Source organism: Ixodes scapularis, unplaced genomic scaffold (assembly GCF_016920785.2).
Source record: "Ixodes scapularis isolate PalLabHiFi unplaced genomic scaffold, ASM1692078v2 PGA_scaffold1__304_contigs__length_218370807, whole genome shotgun sequence".
Classification (NCBI taxonomy): Eukaryota; Metazoa; Arthropoda; class Arachnida; order Ixodida; family Ixodidae; genus Ixodes; species Ixodes scapularis.
In genome coordinates, this window is record NW_024609846.1 from 183428456 (window position 1) to 183449766 (window position 21311).

Below are 21311 nucleotides of genomic sequence, written 5' to 3' on the forward strand. Positions count from 1 at the left end.
TAGGGATCTCTATGTAGAACCATATATCACATATGATATAAATTTTAGTATTTTGACCAGTGGTTATCAAGCATGAGGGTGTCGGGGTCCCCTTGGGCACTTGAAAAAGTGATGGGGGATTTCATGTCACTGGGGGACGAGACGGGGGGAGAGTATAAAATAAGACAACTAATTACATTGTGAAAAAGGACATAATATACTGTTACAAACAGGAATAGTAAGAAGAATCAAGTGAAAGGGTAAATGAATGGATATGATAAGGCTGTACCCTTTCTGAAAGGAGGCTGTACCCTTTATACAGGAATGTGTTTCCATCGCAATTGTGTTGCGATGTGAAACGGCCTTGGTTTAGCGCTAATAACCTCCAGGCTTTTCTTCTTGAGCTGTGGCTCCAGGTCTCTCCTTTCCTCTTCATCCCATTGACTCCAGTCCCTCCTCTCCACCCCATTGACTTTTTGACAATGTGACTTTCCACGTCGGATTGGCCTTTGTCCACAGAGTATGGGGAATGACGGGTAGTGGCTAAATTAAATTGACGTGTAGGTCCCGTGACGTCAAAGTTTCCGCCAAATTTGACGTCACGGGACCGCTAAACCGAATTTGTGTATAGGTAACGTGACACGAAGTCATGCGACATCATTTTCCCAAGTAAATTTAGCTCGGAAACTGAATTTGTGTTCAGGTCACGTGGTCATGTCACGTGACGTCGAGTTTTTCGCTAAATTTAGTGGGGAAGCTACTAACTTTGTGCATAGGTCGCGTAACATGAAGCCAAGTGACGTCCGTTTCCAGGCTAAATTGATCGGGGAAATTCGCGGTTACGCTTTGTGAGGCTTCACTTCACCTCAAAACATCGCCGATAAAGACTGCGCGTTAAAAGCAACTCTCTGTTTTTTTTTAGGAAAAGAAGGAGGCAAGGGGGGGGGGAAGAGTTGAGAGTCCAGGTGAGGGCTTCGCAGGCCCCAAAAATACAACCCCCCCCCCCCCCCCCCCCCGGCCCTGCGGTTCCGCGGCGCCCCGTTTGCGAACCACTGATTTAAACCATACTGAGGGTTCTTCACGCGAAGAAAGCTAATTTCTTAAAATTACGTTTTTTTAGAAAATGGATGCCGAAATACGTAGAGTTCTTTCTTATATTCAAAGGCGATTCTTGCCCAGATAGCTTTATTTGACGATAACGATATTCTGCATGTTGAATATGTATTTGTTTAAGCTTTTATTTTATATACATTTAACTTAGGAGTTACAATTGAATGTTATGAAGCTTATCATCATCCACACCTGATAAAGCATCGTATATGAAGTCAGGTTTTGAATTTTTTAACAAAAAAAAAAACTCAACAGAATATTTTATGAAGGTTTCGCACTTTCAATGAGTTTAAAAAGCCGCTTAAAAAAAAAAATATATATATATATATCCGTTGTTCGAAAGGCATGTGAGGCTGGCGAAGCTCCCCAATTATGCGACCTACCACGATCTCCCGAATTCCCAAAAATCTACCTTTGGTTCTTGAGAAGTCAAAACATCAAAAACTCCCAATACGACGAAAAATGTTTAGAATTTTCGTCCTAGTAACGAATTTGCACAGCTAGATATACTTATTTTTTAAAGTTTCTGAGACACAAGCCATTTGTGTTCCTGCATGATATGGCTAGAGTTCGGAGTTTTGGGTTTAAACCGATAAAAACCGATCAAAGTACGCCGAATTAATTTTCGGAAATTCGGTTTTAACCGAAAAAGGTCTGTTTGTTTGTAGGTATGGCGTTTTCGGTTTAAACCTATAAAAACGATTAAACTACGTCGAATTCATTTTCTAAAATTCGGTGTCAACCAAAAAAGGCCCCTTTGACCTTCCAGTCGTACCGCAGAGCCGTGGCGAAAATGCGAAATGGCAGTGTCAATCGAAGCATTTCCGAATGTATGGGATACACGGATGCCATCACGACGTTATGGTTTAATGTGCAGATAATAGATCGGAACGTTAAGTCCGAACTTCCCCATGACTTCGCCATCTATGACCCTGTTTTCAAACTCGTTGCAAGGGAGACTGACATGGTGCAAGCTCTGCAGCCAGAGTTTAGTGAGTACACGAAATATGTTGTGCTTCAAAACGTCGCACCGTGTCTTTTTTGGCGGTCAGATTTGGCTGCTTGGCCGATTTCGGCTAAGGCAGTGCTTCAACTCCTCAGCCTGCCAGTGCCCAGTGTTATGCTAGAAGTTCAGGGTCATATTAAGAGCAAAGAAAGAGTGCGGATCAACAAGAACTTGGGAAAGTACGTGTGTGTTTACCATAATACGATCACGTAATCCTGATGTACAGAAGTTGAAGTTCCATGTTTTTTGGGGCATAGGCTTCATATCTGCCTTGTCTGTACTTCTGTGTGCTTTTCTTGTTTCTTTTACAGTTGCTACATTTGCCAAAAGTGTTCATTTATTTTTCAATGTATCTGTGCCGTTATTCTTTGAGTGATCACAAATATCAGAGCTACAAGGATCATTTGATCCGGTGTCCGTTGGTGTTTATTTCATATTCGCCGAAAGAAGACGGTAAACGTTTTTGGGCATAAGTATACATCGAAAAAAAACAAAAAATGAATTTTACGAAAGCACCGAAAAAAAGTACATCGAATTTTAAAAAAAATAAAAACCGAAAACGCGGAACCCTAGCTATCGAATAGAATTCGCCCTGGTATAGTTACACTGAAAGCTTGAAAAACGCGGGTTAAATTCGTAAACGCTAGTAATTTACTTAACTAACTTTTTTTTTTATCCTTGATGTGGCCATACCTGGCCGTTTGTTCCCGGAAATAGGTTTTGTTTTTCTCAAACACACTATTTAGCAGGGTTTTTAAAAGCCTTCGGTAAAACACCCGGCGTAATCCTAAAACATTTCCCCGGGGTAGCCCTATTTGAGCACTCCGAAACTCAACTTACATAAAAAACATTGCAAAAACTCCTTAACGCCGAAATATCGCGATAATGACAGTTCTCACCTGGCCTAAGCGATCAGTGTCATTTCTTTTGTTTACTTGTGCACACTTTTCCGATGGAGCGCTACAACAACCAAGGGCATGTTCATTGTGTTGAGACGCTCGCCGCGAGTTCTTTGCAGTGGTTCTCTGATAATCCACGAGGTGGCAATTAGGTCGCTGGAAATCGCTGCTAATCAGTCGAGTGGAAGCATGTCGTGCTCCGCCGCATCAATCAAATTGACCGGAAACTAGGGGAGAGCCGCGTTGCTATGAGCATGGCGATGCACGCGTTCAAGCTAAGTCTACCAACGTCGAGCGATGCCGCATTATGAAAGGGCTGGCGTTTCGTAACAGGTCGGGAAGAATTTACGGTGATATGAAGATAAAACGTCTGGCGGAGTCAAAAATTTAATAGGTTAGTGCAGAAGCTGGTTTCGAAAGGCTCGCCTCTGCTTTTAAAGGGAACATGAAATGATTTTAAAATCGAGTTTCATTCAGCGCACGTCGTAAAAGGTGTGAAAAGAAACACAAAACACAAAAATAGGGAGCCAAAAAAAATTATTTGCTATAGAACTTTTAAAAGAAAACTGGACTCTTTTGGGCCTTCTTCCCTTCGCCTTTTCACTACGATGCATCCGCGGAAACGGAGCACGTCAGCCGAATCCACGTCGCCTATTGGGTAAGAGCCTACCTCACGAGCACCGCGATCGTAAACAATAAATAGCCGGCGAATGTTTCCTAAAAGTTTTGTTAAATAATATTCAGATCCGCATTTTGTAGCATAATTAGAGACGCGTGGCGAAAATTGCTAAATTTGATAGTGCTGAGAGCCAAGCGCCATCTATCGTGTGGTAAACGAAGCAACTACTGCGCGTGCGCAGTAGGGCAGGGCCAACAGTTACTTGGGTGGCGGCAACCAACGAACGTTTATTTTCTTTGTTTTCCTTCCTCCCAAAACTCTGATTGACTGAACGTTTATTTTTCTACGTGTTCTTCTCGCGTGTGGCGACTTCAAGCAGCAAGAAAACAGTACTTAAAACAGACCACGACGAACAAGAACGCTGGATCCACCGACTCCGACGAAGCGAGCTGCTCAGAATATAGGCCTGGCAGGCATTCCGACTCAGCGCTGCTTTGCTTCGTCGCAAGACCGTCTGCCTACGACCGGCTGGCGTGCTGAATGGAATATGCCCGCGCGACCCTTATGGACCCTTCCCGTATTATAGTTTGATCGCTGACCTCAATTTTAGATTAAGAGGTGAGGTCAATCTTTTCCCTTGTTTTCCAAGGCAGTGTTGACAAACACTCGTCGAAAAGGGACTCTCGTCGATTCTATCTTCTTGTTTTGTGTGATATAGAGCTGAAATAAACGCCGTATGGATTACCTTCGTAACACGGTATGTACACTTTGTTATCGGTATGTCATTTTTATTCTGACAGACTGCACGTCACTGTCGAGCTATAACAGTTCGTGGGAGGTATACGTGCAACCCCGGTCCAACCTTTCTTTACCGAGTGTCGCGTCAGTATCGAGTTGCAATCGTAAAAGAACGGTCCCGAAGTGCTTACCAACAACGCAAATACAGCACTTCCATCAAGCGCGCGCGTCCGCTCCGGGTGTAAACAGGTATTTACGTGGCTCTTGCTGAGTCTCGTAGTTCAAACGTATCGTTTTTAACGTCGGCTCGGCCCTGCATCTCCGAGGCCGCGAAAAACGTCACGGCAATTTGTTTCCATCTACGTCGCTTTGCAGACGACTGACACGGGCCGGCCCTTTTGCCAACAATGACAGTTGGGTTGACTTCTGGAGTCTTCACCGGAAGACTCGCTGCACTTCCCAACAGGCATAGCGGCGTATGGGACTAGTTCGATGCTGTCGCTGTAGCGCAAAATATCTAATTGAATTTCGCTCAGCTGCGATGCGGCGATGAGAGGCGCCGATTCAGAAAATACGTCGGTGACATCAGCGCAGTAAAACCTACCGGCGCACCCCAACTCGTTGCCGCTAACGCTCCCATTCTCCTACTGCCGAGAGACCTTCCGGTTCCAGAAACAGCGTACGTCACGACTTGTTTTGCGGTCAGTTGGAGAGAAAGAAAAAGTCGATATTTCATTCATTTTAGAGCGCAGCTCTTAGGGGCCCGTTCCCGGCTTGAGCGGCGTCGGCGTCGCCGTTGGCGTCGCCGTCGGCGTCGGCGTCGGCGTAAGCAAGGTCATCCCAAGGTCACGTGGACCCCCAAGGTCATTTCAAGGTCACCCCAAGGTCACGTGACCCCCAAGATCACGTTACACCCAGTCACGTGACCCCCTGAAGTCACGTGACCCCCTGAAGTCACGTGACCCCCCGAAGTCACGTGACACCCCCAGGTCACGTGACCCCGCCGAGGTCACGGGACCTCCCCGATGACGTCGTCACTGATGACGTCACCATCATCCGGATCGTCATCGTCATAATCACTGATGACGTCATTAGTGACGTCACTGATGACGTCATCAGTGATGATGACGATGACGATGCGGATGCCGGTGAGGTCATCAGTGATGATGACGATGACGATGCGGATGCCGGTGACGTCATCAGTGATGTCACTGATGACGTCGTCAGTGATGATGACGATGACGATGCGGATGCCGGTGAGGTCATCAGTGACGTCACTGATGACGTCATCAGTGATGTTGACGATGACGATGCGGATGACGTCATCGGGGAGGTCACGTGACCTCGGCGGGGGTCACGTGACCCTGGGGGTGGTCACGTGACCTGGGGGTGTCACGTGACTTCAGGGGGGCATCCGCATCGTCATCGTCATCATCACAGATGACGTCATCAGTGACGTCACTGATGACGTCACCGACATCCGCATCGTCATCATCGCTGATGACGTCATCGGAGTCCGCATCGTCATCGTCACTGATGACGTCATCAGTGACGTCACTGTTGACATCATCGGCATTGTCACGTGACCCCCCAAGGTCACGTGACCCCCCCCCAGGTCACTTCACCCCCCCCAGTACCCTTCCCTCCTCCTCCTCAAGAGCTGCTCTCTAATTCGGTGTTACAGGGAGTTGTAAACGGCTTTCACTTTTTTGTGTAGAAGTTAATAAACCGAGACGAAAACGGATGCCTGTTCGGCATTCAGTGAATATTGACGGTTTAATGTAAACGTTATCTGGAAAGAGTAAAAAAAGTCATTTCATGGTCCCTTTAATGAACTCCGAGGGTGGAAGAAGCGCCCGCTCTGTCCTTGAAAATTAACCTGAATATAATAAAGATCTTAATTGTCTTAGCATCAATTTAGTTTGCTTGTTTAGACATGGCTCTCAACAAATATTTGCGCTGCATCTGATTAAATCATTTGCGTAGCGGGAGATGTAGTTCCGCTATAGGAGACTCTAATTTACCTCTTCTTTTAATGACAACCTATCGAAGGAATGTTTTCTTTATAGTAACTTTTTTAGAGCGCAGCTTTTAGGCGCCCGTTTCCGGCCTAAGCGGCGTCGCCGTTGCCTTCGGCGTAACCGTTCGTTGCATTATAGGACCTTTCCCATAATGACACCACTCGTGACGTCACGTGTGACGTCACGATGGTCACGAGTGACGTCACCTTCCTGACGTCACACGGTGTCTAAATTTAGTGGGGAACTTTTCCTGCTAACTTTAGCAGAAAATTTTCCCACTAGGTTTAGCCGGGAAATTGTTCCGCCACATTTAGTGGAAAAGGTTTACCGTTAAATTTAGCGGAAAATTTTTCGACAAACTTAGCGGGAAAACTCAGCGCCAAATTTAGCAAGAAAATTTACCTCTAAATTTAGCAGGAAAATTTTTCCGCTAAATGCCGCGGAAAAAATTGCCCGCTGAATTTGGCGGAAGGATTTTTTTGCTAAATTGGGGGAGAAAAGGCGATTTCCCCGCTAAGTTTGGCGGGACAAGTTCCCCGGGCAATTTTTCAACATATTTAGCAGAAAAATTTTCCGCCAAATTAAGCGGGCAATTTTTTTTACTAAGTTTAGCGGGGAAATTTTTTCTAACAGATTTAGCGGGGAACTTTGCCCACTAGTTTTAGCGGGGAGAACTTACCGGGATATCGTCCCACAACTTTCCCATGAATTCCCCTCCGTACCCTTTCCTCTTCCTCCTCAAAAGCTCAAACTCACTCAAACTCTTTATCTCTCCGTTTGGAGTGGGGAGACAGAGAAAAAAGGCTACTCAGTTGTTGAAGAATTTACGCAGCTGCGCTCTAATATGGCATTATATAGAATTGTAAACGTCTTTCATTTTTTTTAAAGTTTTATTAGCCGTCCAACCCTAATTTGTTGCACGACCTGTAAGTGTAAGTCTGATAATATATCAATTTTAAAATAAGTAGCTCAAGCGTAGAACAAATCTATTGGAAAAATATATTAATGTAAGTTTGAAGGATATTGTCATCTGATGCCGACGACTCTAGTCAGGAAACGTCGTCATATGTTTTGAATGTACGCACGCAAAAATTCCTTTCACCAAGTCATTTGACCTCGAACAACGCTGGAGAAAGCGTTCATGCATTATTGCTGCTACCCTATTCAGGTCTTGTAGCTATAAAAAAATTAAAAAAAGAATTGTCTCCGACCGCTACTCTTGACATTTCACGCCACGATATATCGTGATATTTATGTAGGTTGGTGATTTGGGCCAGTTCATCATGTCGTGATATTTGTTTTCAGCTCATAAACAACATTCTGTAAACACACAAATACCTGAGGCTTGTTATTTTTTGGTTAACAAACTGTCAGCAAAACGCAACCATTTCTTGATGGATGTGGCATAAGGTTTGAATTATGGTAGAAAATATGCTGTTGTGCATCTTTCGAACTATTGAATATAATAAATACATATTGCACACTTTTGTGAACTTGTGTATATTGAGCGCTTGCACGTGTGTACAATCGAAACGCATTTCAAAGAGTCCTGAGCCAGTTTCATCTCCTGAATCGCTTTTTGGCGCTTAGTTCATTTTTCTTTAAATTCACTACACTTGCGCTAGATTCATAGGTGAGTTCACGGAGGCAAAAATTAGGAAAGAGGGTGCAAACCGATAGGTGATATAACCAGTGCTTGACGTATCATGACCTAGGATAGCAGTAACGCAGCATGTAATAAATAAAGATCTGCCATGTAAAATGAAAATAAAACAAAGAATGAGATTTCAGCTTGAGCTCTTCACTTCCTCTTTTTTAATCGGTTTATTTGTTGCCATATAAACGAGAGAAATCTAACTCACACCGAATGACTTAAAAATAAGTTAGTATCTTAACGTGACACTCCAACCTGGGTTACACGTTAATCGCCAAATGCGCCATAATCTTCCATCAAATTGAAACCAGTTTGGCGCTTGTAGAATGCGTTTTAATGCACAAACAATGTATCGCATTAAAAGCAATTTAGATTAGTAAAAAAAGTTATCTAAAATGTAAATATTAAGGTATGGCGCAAAAGACGTCTAATGTAAGAAGTTCTTTTATTTTGTTTTTGGAAGTGAATAGTACTTAAGACAATCCACACTCGCGGCTGTTTTTAAGGAATTTAGATTTCTAGCTAGACTTTGTTGAACATTCTTCGTCACGCGCAACAAAACAGCTTTGCGAAAGTGTCGACTTAAACGACCACTCGATCAGCAAACGCACGACCTTTGCTAGACTGTCTTAGCAAACTATCTGCAAAACATATGAAGCACTGTGCAGTGATTAGCAAACTTCAGATAGCTTCGCACCACAGCCGCAAGCGATCACAGGAGACGTGCAGGATCGGGACTCCTTTTACAAAAAGACCGTGAGCCAAGGCTGAGGGCCGAGTACGAAGCCTCTCACGAGGAGGCAGCGTCTATATTCATCGCAACCAGCACGTGGGTTGTTCCACTTACTACGTCGATAATCTGCTGCAAGGTGAGGCCGAAGCTGAGGATGAGCGGCTCGGACTCGTTGATGACCGGGCGCTCGAGCGTGTTGTAGTTGGCCAGAAGATCTCCGAGGAGCCGGCGTTCGTGGGCACCTTGCTCCGTATCAAACAAGAGAGGACAAACAGAGGGTCATACATATACATATCCAGAGTATGATGCAGATCAGCAAATTATAATCCAAACCGTAAAAAAAAGACGGAGTTTGAGTTTTTTTAGTTTTTCTATTTCATTTCCCCTTTGTGCAACAATCGATATGGCGAAGTGGCTGGCCCGTCGCACATTTTTTCAGTTATACTTCGCTCGACATACCGACGAGATGCTATCAGAGGAAATATATGGTGTCACTTCGTTTTTGCATTTATTACCTAAAACACGCTATAATCAATAGATAATACTGCATTAGCCTATCTTGTATATGGGACAGTTTTGGTGATCAAAACTTTATTATAATTTTTGATAGAAAACAAGCCATCTGGGAAAATTTGATCTATGTCATTTATAATTCCATCGACGGTTGATAATACTTGTATAGTGTTTTGACCTGTGCCATATAGAATTGTATACATTCACATGGTGTTTATGTGTACTCATGTTGTTGCGCGTCATATTTTTTGGTACTTTTTCAAAAAAATGTTGCTGTCTGTATGCCCCCCCAGGCACTCACTGTGTTGGAAAATAAAATGGAATTGAATTCAATTGAATGATAGGAGATCTCCACTTGTTTTCGTTAATTCTGGTATACCACAGGGTGATGTACTGGGTCCATTAATGTTTCTTATATATATCAGTGATTTGCCATATTCCATTTCTTTTTTGCATTAGTTTATTCGCTGATTATTGTCTTATTTACGGAGAAGTTGCTAACACTTTGGATACTCAGAATTTACACGAAGATATTAACGCATTCTCTAACTTGTGTGACTAATAAGGGATAAAACTTAACACGACTAAATGCAAAGCCATCAGAGTATATGGTGTTAATCTAATATTCCTCCAACTTATTTTCTTGAAAGCATCACCTTACCTTCCGTGCATTTATAAAAATACTTGGGTGTTCATATATCTGCAGATATCTCCTGGTAGATACATGTTGATAACACAGCACGATAACCGCATGCTGTGTTATTTGAAACAAAATTTATTTCTTGCTCCTTCTCTGGAAGTAACTCTGTATAAAACACTTGTTCGCTTTAAATTACAATACGCTTCTGCCATCTGGATGCCTGATCATTAGAAACTAATTAATACTCTAGAATCAGCATAAAAGTGTTTTGCTTGTTTTATTTTTAACACATATCATCAAACCACCAGTATAAGGTCTATGAATGCCACTCTATCAATGCCTAATCTTGCTTTACTCCCTAAAAATAGCTCGCTTGTGTTTCTTTCACAACATATGCCATACTAATCTATTACTTCAAGATCGATTGCTGAAACATCCGTTTTATATTTCTTCACGGTTGGATCATATATATTGGGTAGGCATTCCAAAATGAAACACTAATAGATTTCAAGGGTCGCTCCTCCCAATAAGTTTTGTGGACTAAAACCATCTTCGCACACCGATAGAGACAACTGCCGTAAATATTATAGACCGTTCCGACTGATTATCAAAGTGTACTGACCCCCACTCCGTTCTGTAATGTCGATGGCTCTGAGAGTATTTGAAATAAAATATAAATAAATTATATATATATATATATATTCTAAATATGAAAAACGAGTCAAGCAACATAAAAAAAGATTGCTTTAAAGGGTCACTTCGGTACATTTTCTCAATTTTAGGACTAAGTGTGTTTTCAGTGAAGGAAGTGTCCCAGAATTACAAGTTGCCTAATTTTGTTTTATGCCTTGTGTAGTTCTATGGATATCTTATTTCAAAGTTTTGTTTTGAAAGTCTACGGCGAATCCGAAACTGTCGCCTCGGGCATGATGGTAGGTAGCCCTTGTGATCAGCTACATGGCCATCGCGTAATGTAAAGCTGGTACCGCGGTACAGCAAAACGTACGACTGGCTTAGTCGGAAGAGCAGTTTTTATCAGTCAAGTAATATGCCATGATTGTTTTACTGGTTTGCTTCGTATATATAAAACGTCTGTAACAAGTTATACACGTTCTTAAAGTTGCCGGCCAATGCAAGTTCAATGGACGCAGGCTCAGCGCAGGGTCAGAACAAGCCCCACTTACCGTCTGAAAAGAACTACGATCTTTGCGGTGTGCCATGCACGTTTCAAAAGCGTTGTCGAAAATAATCGCAAGCTCCCGCACGGCAGGAAGGGACTAAACTATGGCCGCCAGTAGATGCCACCTTCGGCACCATGGAGCTTGAGCGAGCGGGGAGTTAATAATCATTGTTCGCGATCGCTGAGGAGCACTTACAAACGGCGGCCCATAAAGCCGGGGTAACACTGCTTATGCATCATTCAAAGACATTTTGCATACACATTCGAACGCGAGTCACCACAAGATCCGTGCTTCGAATGCCGAATGGCAATGAGTTCAATGAGAAAACGTGTCACCACGCGGCATTCGAACCATGGATATTGCGGTGACTCGTGTTTGCAGACTGTCTTTTGTAGGATGGGGGGGGGGGGGGGGGGGGTATGAGCAGTGTGACCCCGGCTTACGGCATAACTTAACAAGCGGAAATCGTTTGATGGGACGGCTGAAAACGCAGCAGAAATACACCGCAAAAGAAATGGCAGTACAACCACATAACCTCCATCAGTACGAACACGACATCGGGGCACAAGGTTGCTTGGTAAAAAGTTAACCCGCTGAGTGCTCGCTGAGAAGCTAGTGGTAGCATTTTTAACATCGGTTTTAGAGTGGGTCGCGACTTCCGATTAGCGTAGTATTTTGGCAGTGCTCGTATTTAGATTCTGTAAGTCGATATTCTTCATTTAGTTTAGTTCGACTTTTGATCATTGTTACCCTTTGAAGAGAAGCCGAGAAGGTTATTGAAGAAAACGAGTTAGAGGTGAACTCTAGAGTATTTTTGTCCCGTGAATAAGAATATCACGCTCGTTTTTACCGAAGATGTACCTAAACCCGTGAAAACATGAAAAACCTTTCCCCAATCCTGGATATCTTGGCCGCCAAGCGCGTGTCGTTTGGGTGGGCAACACGTGCAATATACCTTTTGCTGAATAACCTTCAAAAAGAATGTCGGGAATGTAGGTACACGCGCTGCATATGCTGGCGTCTTCACCTCTAACTGATCGGAAGCAAAAATCTAAAACAACTGGCACTTCGAACGCGTATTCCACGGACACTTAATTTTGGTGATTTACTTGTTTTTTTTGTTTGTTTTTTTGTATAGGATAGGAGAGCACGTGCAGCGCGTGTACGTACTTTCCGAACATTCTCTTGGATGCTTGGGTAATATAGCGAAAGGTCTATTGCAAGCTTGTCAGGTATATTCCACACACAAACACCAGTCGTGACGTCCTTTTTTACATTTTTAAAAATAGTAGGAGCGCGCATGCATAGCTTTGATACGCACTGAAGGTACGCGAAAGCGGAGATTTCGAAAACTCCTTTTATGACGTAACGCTCCGGGAACATGGGGCTTCAGTGGTATATTGAAAATGATTTTCTGCTACTTCCGTGCTGAATATTGCAAAAAAGAAATCTCAATATTCGTGTGCCTGGAGGCCAAATGAATTCCATTTAATTGTTTTTACTCAAATAGAAAACCGCTTCAGTTTACCTTTAGGTAAGAGTGAAGAAAGCGTTGAAATTGCCTACAATAGGTAAGGAGAGGAAGAAATTCAGAAGCTCAAAGCGTGTTCATGAGATTTTATACACCAAATCAAAGCTCAAAAGCATTTTCCGAAGTCGCTTGAGAACTTTGGATATTGTACAGTCTCCGGCGATATGAAAGACCCACTGGGAGCGCGTGGCCGAGGCGGTGGCTGGTGGGGGCGCTGCGAGCGCTCCAGGCAGTTCCATTCTGCTTCGAGGGGAGGACGCTCACTCGAAACTCGGCACAAACTGATAAGCGTGTTTCGCTTTATCTGAGCCCGAGTGATCGTCCTCCCCTCGAAGCAGAATGGAACAGCCCGGAGCGCTCGCAGCGCCCCCGCCAGCCACCGCCTCGGCCACGCGCTCCCAGTGGGTCTTTCATATTGCCGGAGAGTGTACATATCCAAACAACGAAAGATGAAAATGCTCCTTTTGAACGCCATCGTCGCCGTTTATTTTTTTCTTTTTTTTTTCTTGGGTTTTTGCTTTTTTGGTCATTGCGAGACATTTTTTTATTTACACGCTGATGTAATACAAAACTTTCAACTGTAAGGTGACAAACCTTGTGTAAGAAAGCAGTGACGCCAGACAATGACAATTTGTTTTAATAGTACTTCATTTATTAAACAACTTACTAGGCTTATAAAACAACTATGTGTGTTATTACAACGGGCTTTCTCATATTGTAATTTTCAATGCATAACTTAGTAGGAGATATGTTTCTTTCGGTCGTCGGAAAATAAATAAACTGAACTGAAACTGTGTCGCGCGATGCACTTATCAAAGTTACTATCGCTGGTGCTTCCTTGTCGTTTTCGCCATCAATAATTAACACAAGTGACCACAAAATTGTCCTTTTGAATGATTTGCGATCTCACTAAACCGATGTGTACCCCTATAAAAATTATTTTTGACTTTTTATTGAAAACGTGTTGACTTCTTGTTGACTCTGATTACTTCCTTTTGACTTGGACTTTCTGTTGACAGGGTCAGCAGAAAGTTTCTTGACTTTGTGTTGAAACTTTTCTGATGATTTTCTTCAGCCTGAGTCAAAAGAAAAGCTGTTGACTTTCTATTAACTTTATGTTGACTTTTTTTCTGCTGACATTCTGTTGACAGTGTCATCAAAATGACTGCAGACGTTCTGTTTACTTCGCGTTGAAAATTTTCTGTTGACTCTCTGTAGCCAGTGTCATAAGAAAAGCTACAGACTTTCTGTTGACATTTCATTGAAAATTGTACACCTCGACTTGAAGTCAAAAGTTGCTGCGTTTTTCAATAGTCTCTGACAAGGTGAGAACGGGATGCAACTTCAGTTGTTCCGCCTCCAGCGCGAGCCTACTACCCTTGACAACGCTTCGGCGTTCGCGCACCTGTAGCGCGCGCGTGCAGTCAAAGCACGACGGAAGGCATGGGGCCTTCCTTCGTGGAGGCCAGGAGCTCGAAAGGCATGCCCTGCCGTTCTGACTGTGTAAGTGACCATAGTGACTTTAATGACCATATTGAATAGCCAACTAGCAAAGAAAAGCAATATAACTATTTGAAAGCGTAAAAACTGCCTTGGCTCGCTTCGTCCTGAAGGGTGCTATGCAGAGAAGCCATAATATTTCTTATAGGAGCCGTTGTTGTGGATGTTGTTTTAGCGACTGCGCCAAATTAGTAATAGTAGTACCAATGCCTTTTAGTAAGAGATATCGTCCAGGAACTTCGAAGGACTGTTTTCCCTTTGAGAGACTCCTGAGGAGGAGTTTAAATACTTGGAACCTTAATAAGTCCTGAGGGGGCCACCGGCCAAATGATTACCTTCAATATGCAGGCTATATATAAGGCTCTGGGGCAGTCAAGGGGTCTGTGATTCAGGTGTTCAGTGCAAATAAAGAAAAATAATTCATGTGTTCAGGGCTTTGTGTTCGTTCCTAATGTCTTTGTGTTTGTGATGTTTCTGTTCGTTCCTAATGTGTAGTTGTGGGGTGACGTAGTAGTGACTTCAAATACCACAGGGACACCATTTACTAAAAAAATATATTAAAAGAAACAAAATTGTCCTTTTTTTACTTTATTTTGCTGCAGCTAGTTTGGAGGATTGGAAAGCCATAGTAGGCTTCCAAAACATTGTTGAATGAATAGCTAAGCTGCAAACAATTTTTTTTCTTTTTAATCTTCTGTAGCTTCTCAGTTGAGAAGCTGCAGAAAAAGCATCTTGGAGGCGACAGAAAGTCTGTTGACTTTCTTATTACAAGGTGGGCCAATATTCAAAAGGAAGTCAACAGAAAAGCTAGAGAAAGCCAGATGGAACCCTGTTGACATTTTATATCCTCTCATGACATTTTTCAACAGCTTTTCAACAAAAAAGGATCACGGGAAGTCTGTCGACTTTCATTAGAAAAGTGTTCCAATATTCAAAGAAAATAAACAGAAAAGCTGTTGACATTCTATATCCTCTATTGACTTTTTTCAACAGCTTTTCTACAGAAAAGCATAACAATTTTTGCAAGGGTACAGCGTGAGTCAAACCATAAAAACATGCTCATGCGTGTTTGAAAAACGTGTCTTGCGTATATCCTTAATCAACCATGTCTAGAGCAAAGTGAATAACATCGAATGTCTCATCCGCCAAACACACACACACAGCACACAAATAAAAGTAAAAACAAAAGCGTGTCGGACGAACGAATAATTCTAGCAATAATGATTACCCCTCACGCTTGCGAGCACTTGGTGGTCTCAGGTCGCTGTCTCTTTTCCGCGCTTTGCGCTACAAGCCTACATACAAGCTCGCATACTATCCGTAAACAAGACACAAATGTAGGGCTTTATGTCCCTGAGCCTCACGTAGACACGCTTCTTATTTTACCTCCCCAACGGGCTGGCCGTTGCCAGCCTCTCCAAGCAGCGCGGCCTCCGCCAGAGTTGTTCCGCACGACCGCTCAGTTGCCCCGGAGAATCTTACCTTCTCTTTGTTGGACGCCACCAGACCTATCCACCGATTTTATCCCCCTGCTTCACGAAATACACATCCTCCCACCCCGAAGAGCCGATTCTACCGCCGTTTTTCTTGTCTTTCCTTTCCCTCCTCGTTTTTATTTCTCAATATTTTTATTATCCGCTCATTGTCTGACCTCCGTCACGCCCGAATCCTTTGCGCCAGTAAGCTTTCCAAAGCTTCTCGGGCATTTGCTGGCACGCTTCATCATGCCGGGCCGACTTGCTTCTTTTCCTCCTCACTCATCCGCTTACGCCTTTTCCTATACTCCGTTCGTCCCTCAGGTGACAGTGTGGTCGAAGCTACGTGCTCGTTGGGCAGGCGTCCATCTTTGGCCACGCGAACTCGCTCCGGCTCATACCCGTGGGCGGAAAGGACGGGCTCAGGTAATGAGAGGGAGGCGGTCGATTGTTTCGACGAGCGCCTAGCTTCCACCGCACTGTCTGCTTAGGGTTGAAAAGAGCATATTCATTCTTTCTCCTCCTCTCCCGAAGGGGGAAGGGGACCTTTGAGCACGAGCGATCGCACGTTCGAGCTTTTGCATGAATGAAGAACGCTGCGCCTTTTGTGGGAGACGGGGGAGGAGCGGGGAGAACTGTTCGAATGCGGGTTTGACTGATTTTACGGTCTCGCTAGCGCTCCTTCCCCGCCGGGTTTTGAATAGGAAGTTCTTTTATTGCAGTCATCCACCTTGATCGCAAAACAGGAATAAGAAGCGTGTGTGTTGGCGGTGGGGGTTGGAGGGGCGGCATTGGTATGGATATTGTAAGCGTACGTACGGTCCAGCGTATTTATTGTATATTATTAATTTATACTGTTTATTATATTTCTTCTTTTATTGAGGCGGATGTGATTACTATTATTCAGGTAATTTTGTTGTTGAAAATTACGCACTTGGTGTGGAGATAATTAGCCGATCTGTGGGCGTGATCAAGAGCTTCGACGAATAAAACACATCAAAATTAAACTGCGGTACATGACTCGGACGCTCATCATTATTTAATTGTCGTAAACTTTCGTAACATTATAACACTTTCAATATTACAACTGCCTCAATCAGCACTCCTTGTTGTACTAGGGCGATTTGTACATTCTCTCATTTTGTGACTCAACGGATTACGTGATTTCTATCTTAGTGATTTCAAACTGCGAAAACGTTCTCTCGACACTCACACTCAATATTGAGAGAACCTTCCAATATTCGATCGCGTGGGCCCGCGCTCATACGGTCAATCTAGCGATTACTAGATACACCAAATGGGTGGAGTCATGTGGTGACTCTAGGCTTGTGTAACTGTATATGCTAGCAGCACGCGTTAGAATAACTGTATGCGGTCCTCAAGCGAATCATGCGCACTTACTCCAGCGAGGCCGTGCGCTGCACTGGTCCGTTTCGTTTTGCTGAGCACTGTACGTTTGACGAGGCAAGTTCAGAGACTGGGTCGCGTTCATCACCCGATATATTTCTGCCTTACTAAACAAATGACCACTCGCTAATGTCGCGCTAAAGTCATTTTAAATTAATAATTGTGACGACTCCTACTTTTGATGGAGGGAGCTTTTTAGAGAAAGAAAGTTGAACAATATTCACAGACTATTAAGAATTAAAGTTCCCTAACACGTTAACAGCTCGGCGTGGTCGTTGCTGTTTGGTAAAGCATGCCACACATAATTCATCAGACGAGATCTTGCGAGAATAATTTAACTTGAAGTTCTGGCTCAATGCCATCGTGGCTCTTTCTGTTCCCTTAGCTCAGCATAAGAAAAAAAAAAGTTATTATTGTTGCTCCCTCTGGCGACGCTGGATATTGGATTTAACCGCAGAAAAGCCTAGTCAGTAAGCGTACCGAACGGAAAAAGTATATAATAGAGTGGGCACGTGTACCTCTGAATTACAAACATTTCAAATGGCATTAATGAAAATGCCTTTGGACCAGAAGTGACTCGACCCGCAATCAATACTCTATGCGTCACTGTTTCTGCAATTCTTCAAAGCTTTTAACTATAAATGTCATTTTTAATGCCCATGAGGCGCGGGCGTTATATACCTGCTTTACGGTGGGCATCCCAAAGGCCAATTCAACGAAGATATTCATAGAATCTGGAAACCATCTTGCGGTTTTTACTCTCCGCGTATCCCTAGGCTGTTCGCTAATTTTGTGAAAGCGTTAGGCCAGAAAGACGATTGAAAAGCCCCTGAAACAGGGGTGTTAGTGTACAAATTACACTAAAGTAGTTGAGGTAGAAACTAATTTTACAAGCAAGCTATGTTTTTTTTTTTTTCTTTTTTTGTGTGTGTGTGTAGAAGTCGACATGAAAGTACTTTTTCTTCGATTTTTATTCAAAATTACTTTGTGATCTCTTTGACTAACGTAGAGACGTAAATGTTTCGAATGCAAAGATACAAAAGAGGTCGTCATTTTCTCTTATTTGTTTATTTTGTTTTTAATAATTTACCCGTTTTTTTAAGTTGTTATTGCTCTGTGGTTTTATATGTACCTGGTAATCATTAAAACAAAGTTTAAACGTAGCGTGCACAGACTGGAACACCTGCTTTGTTTAAATACCAATAAAATTTAAACAGCTCTGGGTTTTGTTTTTTTTTCGCGATCGGCAGCGAAGCGTTTGTTGTATCTCCTGTCTTCACAAAATTGTACGAAGACTACGAACGTGCGCCGAAGCCGGATTTTCAGGAAACTTCTTTGCCAGTAGCAAAACTTCGACAAAGGTCTGCAAAATTGTATTCCTTCTGACTTTTTGTTTTGTTGTTGTTTTGCTGGCCACTAAAAAGAGAGAACGAGATATTTCACCAACGCTTGTGCTCAACCCGCCAGATACACGGAAATTGTTTCTTGTTCGGTATAAAGAGGGGTCAACAAAGACCGCTCATTTGAGTCAACAGCTCGGCGATAACGCCTTTTGAGTGGAGAAAGAGTAGAAAAAGTAATAGGGGAAGAGCTCGAGAGAAACAGGCTTCGGTTTCCGGAATTTAGAGCGGCCTCGAATAGAGGCATCACAGGTACGGCATCTTCGCGAGGGGAAACTTTCTTATTTGTTCAGAGTGAAAGTATTTAGAGGCTTCGCAAATTCAGTCCGACTGATTTTAAAGGTACTAGATTCGAGCCAAGAGGTTTAGCTCTTGTCAAAGCGAGGCCGCAGAACAAGTTGATGCCAGGTTAATAGGGATACCTTCAATTTGCATACCCCGCTGTATACCGTATTTACTCGAGTCATAGCCTCACTATTTATTAACAAGCCCCTTGCGTCTGCTTTCTCGCAAAGCATATATACTGCCAATCATCGCGCTGCGCATAAATAACATAGCAAATAACTAGATCGAAAACACGATTCTCCATAGAAATGCAATCTTCACCGATGGTATCTTCGCGCGAAGACGTTATCTCTGACCTGTAAATCGCTGGAATTATGCTGCTGATCGCAGTGATTGGCAATCCTCGCGCTCCGAGGAAAAGCGAACCCTCTGGTTTTTGTATGAACGGTACTGCTATTATTCAAATAAATATGGTACACAATATTCTCAGGAATGAACTTAACAAATGCATAAATTTCGACCTCGGTTAAAAAAAGGCTTTCAATATGAGCTTTTTTTTAGTTTTTAATCTTTTTTTTATGTGAAGGGAGTGTCTATATCAACGAGACGCCACCGCAATGTCCGTGTATTATCAATGTAAGCCAAAAGGAAACTCTTGATCGTCAAGAATTCATACTTTTTCGCAATGCAATGACGACGATTCAATATTTTATATAAATTACATTGGAGAAGCGCATTAAAAAACTGGTAATACATTTTTACGCGTGACTTTTGATTTTATGTACATTCCGTTTTCAACGTAGGCGTGATCTCCACAAGATCGCGTTGTTGAGCGATGACTGGCAACGTGAATGATCATCGTCCTTAAGATATTGGTAGCACTGCAAATGACGACAGCGACTGTGGAATGGAGTTACCTAAATGTAAAGAGAATGGCGTCATATGTGTGACATCGCACGCATGAGGAGCGTCTTGATAGGCTGGACCCAACGTCATTTACATTCCACCTTTAGAGTGGAGCTTTGGTAAAAAAATAGTTGAACACTGATTTCTATAAAAATTTCGCCACCGTGAAAAACCTCTATAAATATGCTGCAAAAATGCTTCTTTTCACTGTATTGTTAAACAAAAAATGCAATGAGCAGTCCATTCAAGACGGTAACCGACAGCGTTGATTTCCAGTCATCACCTTTTCTTCAAACATGAAACAATTACAGTAAAATCAAATATTTTCTTCCCCCCGAACAGCAGCAACGTTGCTCTTGTATCGAAAGTGATGACTAGAAGCGCGACCACGAGCTAAAGTCAGGAACACCAAATATAAGTAGGAAATACAAAGCATCACATTGGTGGTGTTGTTTTTATTTTGGTTTACCTTCTAGGTCATTTGTCTCTCAAGTAGATAATGTGACAATCACCTAATGCACAATTATAAACATATATGTTGGCGTTTCCACTGCATTCGCGGTGCACTAGGGGAATTTTGTGAAGATTAGAGCTTGGAGTGGTACGCATGAATCGAAAAACAACAAGATGTTGATTTAACATTTTTGTTAACTCAGAACGCAAAGAGGGACAGGAAAAACTTTCAGCCTTTCCACTCTGGTGAAGAAGAAAGGGAGAGCAGCGGAGCTGTAGCTTCTGTTCTCGGCAGTGGCTTTCCAGGTGAGCGATCTGCTCTTGTTTCGCAAGGAAATCTGAAACGCTCGGTGCAGTGGAACTTTAGGCGATAGTGGCCTCGCGGCGGTTGCGGAACCATTCCCGCTGCTGCGCACATCGCCGCTCGTTCCGTTCCTTCTCTTCTTCCTCTGAAGAAATGTTGCCGCGATCTACGAGCGACGGTGGCAAGCAGACAACCGGCAAACAAAACACTCGGGACAGCTACCGCCATCTATGAACGACGGCGGCCACCAGAGTGTTGTGTCCACCACGGGCGCGACATTTGTTGTTGTACCTATACGATCCTGGGCAAACTAGCGCTTAACAGCACCAGTGTAAAAATAGTGCCCGTGTAGAATCTCAATAGGCTTTTAGAGCGCAGCTCTTAGGCGCCCATTTCCGGATTGAGCGGCGTCGCCGTGCCGTCGTCGTCGGCGTAACCGCGCGTTGAATTATGGGAAACGTTTCATAATGAAACAGGCGGGTCTCCCTCGTGACCGGCGCGTTGCATTATGGAATGTTCCCACAAAGGACATCACGAGGGTCACGAGGGTTTCGCGCGTTTCATTAAGGGAAACGCCCCATGATGCAACGCGCTGGTTGGCGACGGCTGCGCCGTCGGAGTAACCGCGCGTTGCATTATGGGATGTTTCCCATAATGACGTCACACGTGACGTCACGAGGGTCCCGCGCGTTGGATCATGGGACGTTTTCCATAATGACGTCGCACGTGACGTCACGAAGGTCACTCGTGAAGATAACGACGAAGCTCACGACCTTCACAGTGAAGGTCATGTGAAGGTCACGACCGTCACAGTGACAGTCACAAACTTTACTAGGCCTTTACGAGTAAGGTCTTGAGGGTCACTTGTCACGAGTAACGTCACGAGGAAGGAGGGAGAGGGGAGGAGGAAGGGAGGAGAATGATGGGAGGAAAAGGCAGGAGGATTCAGGAGGGGAG

The 21311-nt window shown here is 43.5% G+C and overlaps 1 pseudogene; it reads right to left on the reverse strand.

Moving 5' to 3' along the window:
* The window catches only part of LOC120840859, a 120287-nt pseudogene extending 110828 nt beyond the window's left edge, over positions 1-9459 (reverse strand).
* Positions 9460-21311: the final 11852 nt, after the last annotated feature.